Consider the following 10,814-nt stretch of genomic DNA (forward strand, 5'->3'; position numbering starts at 1 on the left):
ATCTTTGTTTTCTTGATATTGAGCTTTAATCCATATTGAAAGAGACAGTCCTTGGCTTTCTGCAGCAAGTGCTTCAGGTCCTCTCCAGTTTCAGCAAGCAGGGTGTGTCATCTGCATAACACAAATTGTTGGTGATTCTTCCTCCAATCCTGATGCCACATTTCTCCTCATAGAGCTCAGCCTCCAGGATACTGGATAATCTGTTCTGCATGTAGATTGAGAAGGTATGGAGATAGGACACATCCCTAACGTACACCCTTCCCAATTTTGAACCATGTAGTGTTTCCTTGCTCTGTTTTGACAACTGCCTCCTGGTCCGAGTATAGGTTTTGCATAAGCACAATCAAGTGTTCTGGGATTCCCATTCTTCTCAGAGCCAGCCACAGTTTGTTGTGATACACACTGTCAAATGCCTTTGCATAGTCAATAAAACACATAGACATTCCTCTGGCACTCTCTGCTTTCAGCCAAGATCCATCTAACATTAGCTACAATATCCCTAGTACTACAGCCTCCTCTACACCCAGCCTGTACTTCTGGCAGTTCTCTGCTGATGTGCTGTTCCGGTCATTTTTTTGATAATCTTCAGGAGAATCTTTCTTGCATATGATATTGTTTGATAATTTCTACACTCTGATGAGTCACTTTTATTTGGAATGGGAACAAATATAGATCTCTTCCAGTTAGTTGGCCAGGTGGTTGTCCTCCAGATTTCTTGGCACAACTTGGTGAGCACATCCAGGGCAGCATCTGTTTGTTGAAATATGTCAATTGGTATGCATTCCATCAATTTCTGGGTCCTTGTTTTTTTGCCAATTCTTTCAGAGCAGCTTGAACTTCTTCCTTCATCAGCATAGGCTCTTGCTCATACATTGTTTCATGAAATTCTTCTGTGTCCACCAATTCCTTCTGGTACAATTACTCTGTATATTCTTTCCATCTTCTTTTTTTTAAATTTTTACCAATATAATATCCCACAAGCTTACCTTGTGTTCCCTCTTTAAAAAACAAACATACATTTTTCCATTTGCCACAGAACAAACTGACATCAAAGACTGTTTAGAAGAACATTTCAATTTGAAGGAGGTTGGGGAGAACACTTTCCGCTGCAGAAAACCTTCCGTGTCTCTTCACACTATTAACATCACTATTCTTCCTTGATATAGATTCCTGTGGAAAACTTGTCGGAAGATTTGCCAAAGACAGGAGATGAATAATAAAGCGTGTCCTACTTAGTTACTTGGAAACTCAGCTGACAGCTTTGGGATAGAACCATACAATCCGGCCCCAATCTTGCTAAATATCTTCGAACTACACAACTCTTTAGCCCTTAGCTTGAGCTGCTGCCCAGTGTCTTAAACTGTACTGGGTCCCACCCGTGCCGCTTCGACTGTGGCCCCCGGTGGGTGCTAGTCATCGAAGTCTGGGATGTCGTCATAGGAGTAGCCCCGGTAACCTTTGGACGCATAGTAGGCGATGCGCAGGTGGTAGAAGCCCTGCAGAAACACCAGGATGCCGATGATCAGCACGGGAACGGCCCGGTCTGCACCCCCTTTGCTGATGTAACCTGCCAGCAGGAGGGAGCCGATGATGATGAGAAAGGCGCCGATCAAGAAGAGCACAGTGACAAGGGCAATGGCTTTGTAAGGGATCTTAGGTGGGCTTTTCTTAAACTGAAGGTCAATGTAGCCATCGTCTGTGGAAAGTCTTGAGTATTTCACTTTACTACTGGGAATCCCAGCAGCCAGGTTGGTGCGAGACGGCATCATAACACGTTGACACGGCTACAGTCCGAGGCCGCGCCACTCGGCGGCCGCCACCTCGCCCCGCTCGGCCGCCGAGACGCTGGACGCTGCATAGCCCACCCGCAGCCAACTGTTTCCATCTTCTTTTAATGTTTCCTGGATTATTTATTCTGCCCATAGCATCCTTAAGTATTGCAACTCGAGGCTTGAATGTGTTCTTCAGTTCTTCAGTTTAAGAAATGCTGAGCAAGTTCAGCCCTTTAATTTTCTGCTCTTGGCACAGATCATTATTTTACTTTGTCTTCCCGCACTGCCCTTTGAAATCTTCTGTTCAGCTTCTTATTATCTTAATTTCTTCCCTTTGCTTTGGCTTCTCGGTCCTGTAGTGCAATATTCAGAGTCTCTTCTGACATCCTTCTTGTTCTTTTCTTCCTACTCTGTCTTTGTAATGACTTTTTGCATTCTTCCTGGATGATATTCTTGATATTCTCCCACAGCTTAGCTAGTCTTCACTCATTATTGTTCAAGGCCTCAAACCTGTTCCTGAGATGGTTTTGAAATTCAGGTGGGACAGCTTGAGCTTGCATATGAGTAGTTGGTGGTCTGTTTCACAATCAGCACCTGGCCTAGTTTTCACAGCTGATATTGAGATTCTCCAGTGATTCTTTCCACATCTGTAATCGATCTGATTCCTATGCATATCATCAGGTGAAATCCATGTGTAGAGTCTGAGTTTATGCTTCTTATAAAACATATTTGCAATGAATAAGTAGTTGTGCAAAATTCTATCATTCTATCTCCAGCTTCATTTCTGTCACCAAGTCCATGATTTACAACTACTCATACTTCTTCTCTGTTCCCAACACACACACCACACACACACACACACACACACACACTTATATGGGTCGGTTCTGAATCCACACAAGAACAACAACTAGAGATAAATATTATTAGGGATTGGGATGCTTTTGCTTTATTAAAGAAAGTATTTTGGAATGAATATTCTTTTGAGTAGTACAGCAGTAGTCTATTTGCTGTACTGAAGTAACTTGGGGTTGCTGTGATGCCATACACCACAATGGTTACCGATGGTGGACGGTGTTTGGTGGAGCTCCCAGATTAATTCAAGTTTGAAAGCAGTAGTGGCATCCGCTTCCTAAACCACATGCCTCTGGAAACTTAAGAACATAGAGAAACGATGATAGTTACAGAATAGGGTTCAGGTCTTTTGTTCATGGGGTTGTTATGAGTCGTACTCGACTCGATGGCACTTAACAACAACAACAACAACAACAACAACAACACACATACATTGTTGTTATGTGCTGTTGAGTTGCCTGTGACTCATAGCAACCATAAACACAATAGCTCTGACTCCTGACTTTTTCCCTTCTTTTTCCTTTCTGAATCCTGTCTTACTCTGTCTCTGACACACTTAATCCCATTATTCCAATCACATGCCTGAAGTATGCGAGGCAGTGGTTCAAAATCCTTGCCTCTAAGGAATGACTTGGTTTCACCTACTCCAGGACAAACCTGTTTGTTCTCTTGGCAGTCCATGAAATGTTCAACACTCTTCTCCAGCACCATAACTCAAAGGCATCAATCCTTCTTCTGTTATCCTCAATCCAGCTCTCTGATGCGTAGCAAGCAATTGCAAAGACCATAGACTGGATCAAGTGTACCTCAGTCTCCATACAGACTTTAGCTATCTGGAGAGGTTCCTGACAGCAGATTTTCCCAATGTAATTACTCTTTTGATTTCCTGAGTGCTGGTGCCAAGTGTGTTGATTGTGGGGCCAAACAAATTGAAATTGTTGACAATCTCAATCTCCTCTCCGTCTATCATGGTGCAGTACATCGGCAGAGAATGACCAGAAATACAAGCTGTATTTAGAAAAGGGGGGGGAGACTAAGGACATCATAGCCAGTGTCATATGGATCTCAGCCTATAGCAGAGAATATCAAAACAATGTCTACCTATGTTTCATCGACTATGGAAAGGCATTTGACTGTGTGGATTACAATAAATTGCCCTAAAAAAAATTAAAAAAAAACAATAAATTGTGGCTAACATCGAGAGGAATGGGAACTGTGCTCATGTGAAACCTATACTTGGGCCAGGAAGCATTCATCAGAACAGAGCAAGGAGACAATGCATGGCTCAAAATCAAGAAAGGATTGTGTCAGGATTATTTCTTGTCTCCATACCTTTTTTGGGAGACTGGGCTTTGTGAGGATAAATGAGGCATCAAAATTGGGGGGAGACTCATCAACAACAGCCTGTGATAGGCAGAGGACACAACCTGGCTTGTTGAAAATCAGGAGGACCTGAAGCGCTTGCTGCACAGTCAAGGATTGTAGGCTTCAATGTGGATTGAAGCTCATTATCAAGAAAAATTCTCACCATTAGGCCAATTAGGAGAATCATGACAGATGAAGAAGAGATTGAGATTGTCAATTTCAGCTTGCTTGGTTCCACAATAAATCCATTTATACACACACACACACACACACACACACACACACACACACACGTGTGCGTATATATACATGTGTATATATGTATTATATACGTGTATACATGTTTATGTGTATATGTATACGAATACATATACCTGTCACAACACACCTCACAGTGATCTAGTGTTGCTATAACAGAAATACCACAAGGAGGTGTCTCTGAGACATAGAAATTTATTCTTTCACAATTTTTGTGGCTTGAAGTCTGAACTCTGAACCCAAGCCACCAGCTCTGTTGTTAGGTGCCACTGAGTCAAGTACCATTCATGATGACCTTGTGAACACCATAGCTGAAACTTGACCTGTCCTGAACCATCCTCACGATCTCTGATTTGCACAAGGCCATTGTAATAATCCCTGGACAATCCATCTTGCTGAGGATCTTCTCTTTCTTTGACCCTCTAACATTCCCAGCACGATTCTTTTCCCCAGGATTGGTCCCTTCTGGCAACATGCCCAGAGTATATGAGGTAAAGTTTCACATCCTTGTCTCTAAGGAGAATCCTGATCCTTCCTATAAGGCAGGTTGGTTGGTTTGTTTGTTCTTTTGGCAGTCCAATACCACAATTCAAAGGCATTGATTCTTCTATCATCCTTATTCGTTGTCCAACTTAAAGAGACTTAGAAATCAACTAAAAGTGCCATGACTTGGACCAGGCACACCTTAGTCTTTGTATTGCCATTCTTTTTATTTGTCTCTTTGGAGAGGTTCTTGACAGATCTTCCCAGTGCAACATGTCTTCTCATGTCTTGACTGTTGTTACCATGGATGTTGATTGTAGATTCATTAAAACAAAATAGTTGATAACTTCAATTTTTATTCCATCTATCAAGTTGTTAGCTTGGAAGGAGGAGTGGCATCCACTTTCATAATAGCTTGCCTTCAGAAACCCTGTGAACCTGGAGAGAGAAAGAGAGGCACCCAAGCGTTGAGGACTCTCCTTCATAGGGTCGCTATGAGTCACCTGCGACTCGATGGCACTTAACAACAACAACAACAACAACAATCAAGTTGTTGCCTATTGGTGAGAGTTTTTGTTCTTGTCTGAATTCAGGGTACCCACTCTATGGGAAGGCTTTCTCTATCATTGCTAGAAGAAGGTATTTGTCTTTTTAGAGTTCTCCTCTCTAAGTACATGGATTCACCTCCATTTCCAAATCCTTGGGGATGGGCAGCTACCTTTCATTCCAGGTGTGAAGTGTGAAAATGTTAAAGCTCTTAAAAAGATGATGCAGTGAATCTTACAAGCAATCTGGGATTCACCAGCTAGCCAACTCACCTGTACCTGTGCCAGGAACCCTGGGCAGCTGACTTCTTGTCCAGTCACAGTGGTCCCCCTGGCCCCAGAGGGTGTCTATGTAGTGCTACCACCAGCCAGTTGCCTTGCCGTCTGAGTATGCATCTCTCGTCTCACTCAACTCTTGTTCTATAGTCACATTGTTTAATTATCAATTATTAATTCCACCCTAGTCATGATCAAATATTGGGCCCATGTGCAAACAGCTCTGTGTGGCTCAAGAAAAGTACTGTATCATGAGGAAGCCTGACAGACACGCATGGGCTTACGCTGAGTGGTCTTTAAGGTGTGCTTTGCAAACACATGCTTTAAAATTTAAAGACTGTTCAGGTGGCTGGCTTCATTCCGCTCTGGCACACAGTGGACCTATCAAGGAAGAAGTAGAAAGTGAAAAGAGAAAGGAATGTGGCTTCACAGGTATTCTAAGATGGATGGGTCACAGGTGCACTCCAGCCTTTGTGTCTCCAGGATGCCAGTTGAGTGGCTCACTTATGGCAGCCTCCAGTTAAAAAAACAAAATGCTGTCCACTTGGTGTCTCACCATCAGGGGTACATCATTGTGGTCACTGTGTGTCCTGAGAGCCTTCCAGCTCAGGGCTTCCCTTCTAGCTCTACTGGATAGTGTTGCATCCCAGAGAGGGTGTTCAACAGAAATCATTCTCAAGGTTGTTCTTCCTAGTCTGCCTTAGCCTCCACGCTCTTGAGCCCTGTCCATTCTGCAGCTGATTGGACACACAATAGAGAGCCATTAATAACATTGGTGATGACAATGCACGTGCTGGACACAAAGAAGAAGGAATAGTAGTTGGAAAAATAAGGTCCTTGTAAGAGAAATGAAGCTAGAGATTTAATGATAAAATCTTGTACAATGATTTACTTTGGCAAATATATTTTTGATGTAAATGTCAAGTTAGACAAAATGGATAATAAATTTAAGTAAGGGAATCAGGATTTGAAACTGTGGTCAGTGAAACTGGCATCATCTTAGGTGTTATCGAGTCAACTACACCTCAGAGCGAGCCCGTGAACAGCAGATGAGAGCCTTGCCTATCCCGCGCTGTCCTCACGATGCCTGCCCTGCTTGAGCCCCTAGTTACAATCACTGTATCAGTCTGTCTTCTTGAAGGCCTTCCTCTGACCATCCGCCTTTCCCAGCATGCATTATTTTTCCAAGGACTGCTTCCTCCTGACCCTGCCCAGAGAACGTGAGATGAAGTGTTACTTACTACCCTTGCCGCCAAGAAGCACCTTAGTTTCACTGCCTCCAGGATACATGTGATTGTTCTTTTGTCAGTCCATGGATATTCAGTTCTCTTCCTCAACACAATTCAAAGTCATTGATTCTTCTTCAGCCTTCCTTGTTCTTTGTCTAACTTTCACAAGCATAAGAAACAATCCAAATGCAAAAAAAAAATGCTGTCATGAAGAAAAAAAAAGTAGTACAGGTATGTTGAAAAGTAATGTACATTTTTTATAGGTCTCTGGAACCCTCACCTAAAAAGAGTATCTTTTAGAAAAAAAATATCAGTACACCAAAAATTGTACATGTCAGATTCTCCAATAATCAGTCCAAGGGAACTGGAAATAAGCTGTGATAAACAATTCAAGATACTTGGGAATAAGATATCTCTCAGCCAAAAAAGAAAAGTAAAGTACTAATGCTGAGAAACCATAAAAAGAAAGTAAATCCTTAAGAAAAACTCACATAAAAAAGCAGAAATTCCAAAAAGTGTACAATCCTAAAAGTCTTCATGATGAGAGAGAGAGAGAGAAAGAGAGAGAGAGTATGAATGAATATGAATATCAGGATATCTAGAGTCCCTACCAATTTTGGGAAGAATATCAGGATAAACGTACATAAAGCAAGATGGAGAAATTCTGACATAGGGTTTGGGAGGAGACTGAGAAAGATGGGATGAGGGAGAGAACTGTTTAAAAGGGATATATGATTAGGTACTATTGTTATGACAAGAATCCAGAATGAAGGCTACATAGTGGAGTGGACCTGGGGGGAGGGATTGAATAACAATGAAATAATTTTTTTCTTTTCCTTTAAAAAAAAAAAGCAAATGGGGGGTGCTGGGCAGGGATAAAAATGCAACAATAAATGAATGAAAATCCAAAGTCTCTGTAAATTTTCATTAAAATAAATTTAAAATAAAAAAGTAGGAGTTCTTTTGAAGTGAAAATGATGAAAATGGAGGCCTGGAGAAGAAAGAATGATTCCAAGAACTGGGAATCAGAGAGGACTCAAAGGCTGCAGCTGGAATGAGGGAGGGAGGGTCCACAGACCCGTGTACTATGTGCCATCAAAGCTCCTGAAAGCCTGAATGTTATGTAAAGATTTCAGGCAAAATTAGCAGGTGAGTATTTTCCTAGTTAGTCCATTTTACAAAACCAATGTAACCTTAATACCAAAGCCTTGATCTTTTTATAGGGTGTCCCGACGCAGAGCCAACCCAAAGGCAGCACCTCTCTGGCGATTTAAACCCACCAGTTGCTGTGCAGAAGAATGGACAATCCCCTCCTGTGTTAGTTACAGCTTCTGGGAACCCAAAGGAGGGTAAGCTATGAGTGACTTCTGCCTCAACCACAACGAAGGCATTAATATACTATTTACAAGATCTGTGGACTTGCCTGTCTCGCATCTCTCTCTCTCTCTCTGACTAATTTCACAAGGGATGGTTTCAAGTCAACATATCAATATATGCTGTTGATTTCCTTTGAGTGAATTCCAACTCACGGCAACCCTTGAGGACCGAGAAGACATTCAATTCAATAGGATTACCTTCATGGAAGTTGATTGTGAACTCTTTTATCCCAAGTAGCAGGTGGTCAATGTAGAATTCATTATCATCAATATATTAAAGGAGAAAAGCCACATGCTCAAATCAATAGATACTTAAAAGGCATTTGATCACATTTGTCTGCCGCGATTAGCAAAAACTTGAAGTATGATGGAAATGCGAACACAGCTTCTTTACAATAAAGGAGCTCTGTAGTGTAGCCTGCAGGGGGTTGTACTGCTAACTCGAAGGCCACACCTTTCTGGCAGTTGGAACCCACCAGCAGCTCTTGGAGAGAAAAATGGGCAATCACTTCCTGTGCAGCTTACAGCCTTGGAACCCACTGGGGGAATCAGCTATGAGTTGGCTATGACTCCGTGGTAATGAATGGAAATGAAAAACTATCACAGAGATTGTTGGTATGCACCATCAAGTCACCTGCATCTCATAGCAACCCTATATACAATAGCTCTGAAACCTAACCTCTCCTGAGGCAATCTCACTGACACTGACACATCAACCCCCATGTCCCCAGTTATTTTGTCAATCCAATTCATCCGTGGCCTTCCTCTCCTGCGCTGTCCCTACACCCTTCCAAGCATGATGTTCTTCTCCAAGGACTGGTCCCTTCTGGCCACGTGCCTGAAGTATGTGAGACAGAGCTTCAAAATCCTAGCCTCCAAGGAGAAACTTGGTTTCACCCTTTTCAAGATAGACCTGTTTGTTCTCTTGGTGGTCCATGGTATGTTCAATACACTTTTCCAGCACCACACCTCAAAGGCATTGATTCTTCTTCTGCTATGTCTTAGGCATTGTCCAGCTTTTTGATGCATAGCAATCAATTGCAAAGACCATGGTCTGGATCAGGCACACCTTAGTCCCTAGACTGACATCTTTACTCTTTTAACACTCTGGAGAGGTCCCTGAGACAGCAGACATTCCCAATGTAATTAATCTTTCTATTTCCTGAATGCTGGTGACAAGAGGGTTGATTGTAGAGCCAAGTAAGCTGAAATTATTAACAATATCAATCTCTTCTCCATCTATCAGGTGCTGTCAGTTGGCCCACTGGTGAGAATCTTTGTCTTCTTGATATTGAGCTTCAACCCATACTGAAGACTTGAGTCCTTGACCTTCCACAGCAAACACTTCAGGTCCTTCTCAGTTTCAGCAAGTAAGGTTGTGTCACCCACATATCACAGATTGTTGATGAGTCTTCCTTTGATCCTGATGCCGCATTCCTCCTCATAAAACCCAGCCTCCTGAATGATCTGTTTTGCACACAGATCATTTATTAAAAATCATTAGCAAATTAGTTTTAAAGGGAAAATATCCCAACCATTTTAAAGAAAACCAAAATGAGACAAGAATGCGTACTCTTACTGTTATTTCTTTTGGAAGTTTCTAGACCATACAGTAACATAATAAAATAATTCACGTAAATATTGAGGAAAACAGGATATCATATATTAGAAAACCTCCTCCTGTGTGATTACTGTCTCTGAAAACCTGTGAAAGGGTCAGCTACGGGTTGGTCATGAGTCAATGGCATACAACTACAACAACAAAAGACTAGTTCTATTAAAATTAACTCATAAAATTAAAAGTTTGTGAAATGTCTGTATTCAAGATAAAAATACAACTAAATGTTGATAGTTGTAGAGGGGCATCAGGCCATTTGTTCATAGGGTCACTATGAGTTGTGCTTGACTCGAAGGCAATCAACAACAACAACAACTACAGAAAGCAAAAGGCACTCTGGTGGCTTGGTGGTAAAGAGTTGTGCCGACTTAAAGCATGTGATTCCAATTCCTCAATTGCTCTGCAGGAGAGGAGGGCCAGTCTCCTTCCATGCCTTTTACTCTCTGAAAACCCACTGGAGGGCCAATTATGAGTCAGTTCTGATTCTACAGTACACAATAGCACCAACAACAGATGTTATTGTTGTTGTTGTTGTTATGTGCCATCGAGTCACTTGCAACTCATAGCAACCCTATGTACAACAGCCCTAAACTGCTCTATCCTGTGCCAATCGCACTGTCTCTGACACTCCCATCCTGATTACCTCAGTCATTGAATCAATCCACCTCATAGAGGGCCTTCCCCTCCTGCGCTGTCCCTCCACCCTCCCAAGCATGATGTCCTTCTCCAAGGACTGGTCTCTCCTTACGATATGTCCAAAGTATCTTAGACGGAGCCTCAGAATCCTTGCTTCCAAGGAGCCACCTGGTTTAACCCTTTCCAGGATGAATCTGTTTGTTTCCCTAGTAGTCCATGGTACTCTCAATACTCTTCTCCAGCACACAGCTCAAAGGCATCAATTCTCCTTCTATCCTCCTTGGTCATTGTCCAACTTTCTGACGTTAGCTGATGTTAGATGGATCTTAGCTGAAAGCAGGGAATACCAGAGGAATGTCTATCTGTGTTTCATTGACTATGCAAAGGCGTTTGACTGTGTG

At 42.2% G+C, this 10,814-nt stretch overlaps 1 pseudogene; it reads right to left on the bottom strand.

The window, feature by feature from the left end:
* Positions 1–1,409: 1,409 nt before the first annotated feature.
* On the bottom strand, positions 1,410–1,775 carry LOC102860386 (annotated as a pseudogene).
* Between the last annotated feature and the right edge of the window lie 9,039 nt (positions 1,776–10,814).

The sequence above is a fragment of the Elephantulus edwardii genome, unplaced genomic scaffold (genome assembly GCF_000299155.1).
Source record: "Elephantulus edwardii isolate Elephantulus edwardi_28Jun2011 unplaced genomic scaffold, EleEdw1.0 scaffold00515, whole genome shotgun sequence".
Classification (NCBI taxonomy): Eukaryota; Metazoa; Chordata; class Mammalia; order Macroscelidea; family Macroscelididae; genus Elephantulus; species Elephantulus edwardii.